Source organism: Trichinella spiralis (assembly GCF_000181795.1).
Source record: "Trichinella spiralis strain ISS 195 chromosome Unknown Scfld7, whole genome shotgun sequence".
NCBI lineage: Eukaryota > Metazoa > Nematoda > Enoplea > Trichinellida > Trichinellidae > Trichinella > Trichinella spiralis.
The window spans coordinates 299,668-301,220 of NW_003526946.1; positions in this window are offsets into that span (position 1 = coordinate 299,668).

Sequence of the window (1,553 nt, forward strand, 5' to 3'; positions counted from 1 at the left end):
GTTTGGTTTGGTTTCCTTTTGAACAAATTTTTTTTCCTCAACTAAGGCACTTAATTTTTTAATGGAATGATAATTTTCCTTGAAAACAGTTGTTTCAAGTGTGTCACTTGAATATTTCAAATTAATTGGCATGTACTGAAATGAGAACTACATAATAAATTTTGCTGCGTTCGATTATTATTATTATTATTATTATCATTATTAGATTTTTACTTCTTGAAGAGCAACTTGTTTTCATCGACTGCAAAATGATGGAAAATATTTGCACTACACTAATTGTGCAAATTATAAATTATGAATAGAAACAGAGAAATAATTTTTAAATTATTCAAAAACTTTCTCTTCCACGTTAGTGATTGTGATTCTAGCTAGAAAATTCTTTACGCAACTGCGTTGTCGTTAAATTAATTAAATATTAATTTTTAATTATTCATCAGAGTTGATCGGTTAAAAATAAGTACAATTTTCTTAAATCAAATTTTATTTCAACAAAAAAAAATGCTGGTTTTGATTATAATTTAAAGTTCAATTTATTTTTTGTTTTTTCATTTCAAATTTTGCAAATTAAAATTGTACATAAGGCTTAAATGAAAAAATTGCATACTATGTGAAGAACAAAAAAAATTATATTGCAAAATATAGACTTTTACTTTTTATTCTATGTTGAAAATAATGAAATGCTCGAGCAAATTTTTACAACTAAGTGCACAGTTTCATAAATAGCAGCAATTGATAAAGTTATCACAACGATAGCTAATGTTGAAATCAAAGTCGTCTCTGCGTTGTATTGAGTTACACATTTTCTGTGAGGACCACACGAAATGTAAGCTTATCCACTCTGTGGTAATGTGATCTGAGAAGCCATTTTGACCTGCATGCAATAAAGCACAAAAGCATATCAACCCCTTGTGCATAGTGTAGAAGAATGGATTGTAAAAAAAAGAAGAAAACAATTTTCATTCTTGAATATCAGTGTGTGTTGGAGAGTAAATTTTGCAAATTGCTTCTATAGTAACGGATTTGTCGCTTTTTCTCAGTTGTGAGGGATGTGGCAGGCAGGTAGATAGATGGGCAGGTAGGTCGGTATTGATTCGATTTTCTTCCGTTCTAGAAAATGACTGCTGAAGGTTGTTTTTGTAAAACGTAGTATTATAATTTTGCCATTTTTGCAACATCCTGTTTCCAAACGATTAGGTCGGTTGACCGGATGTTCGTTCAGCTCAAAGCTTACAGTTGTTGTCTTAGTAAGCGTGTTGGTGAAAAAGTTGATTGAATGAAATTGTGCGCTGTTGTGACCGCAGCTGGTCGAATTAAGAGGTACCTTTACGGATATCTGTAAACAAATCAGGCGTCGGCTTTGCCACCTGCCACCCGATGATCAGCACGTGAGAAAGGAAGTTGATCAGATGAACTGACACTGGTACATTGAAGGAGGTGGTCAATGAAGCGCCTCCATTCCCAGGTTGATCGGACCTATTACGCCGTCATATCATTACGCATGCATGAAAAGGTCTTCTGACGACTATCTAGAATTGATAGCGCCTCTGCTCACT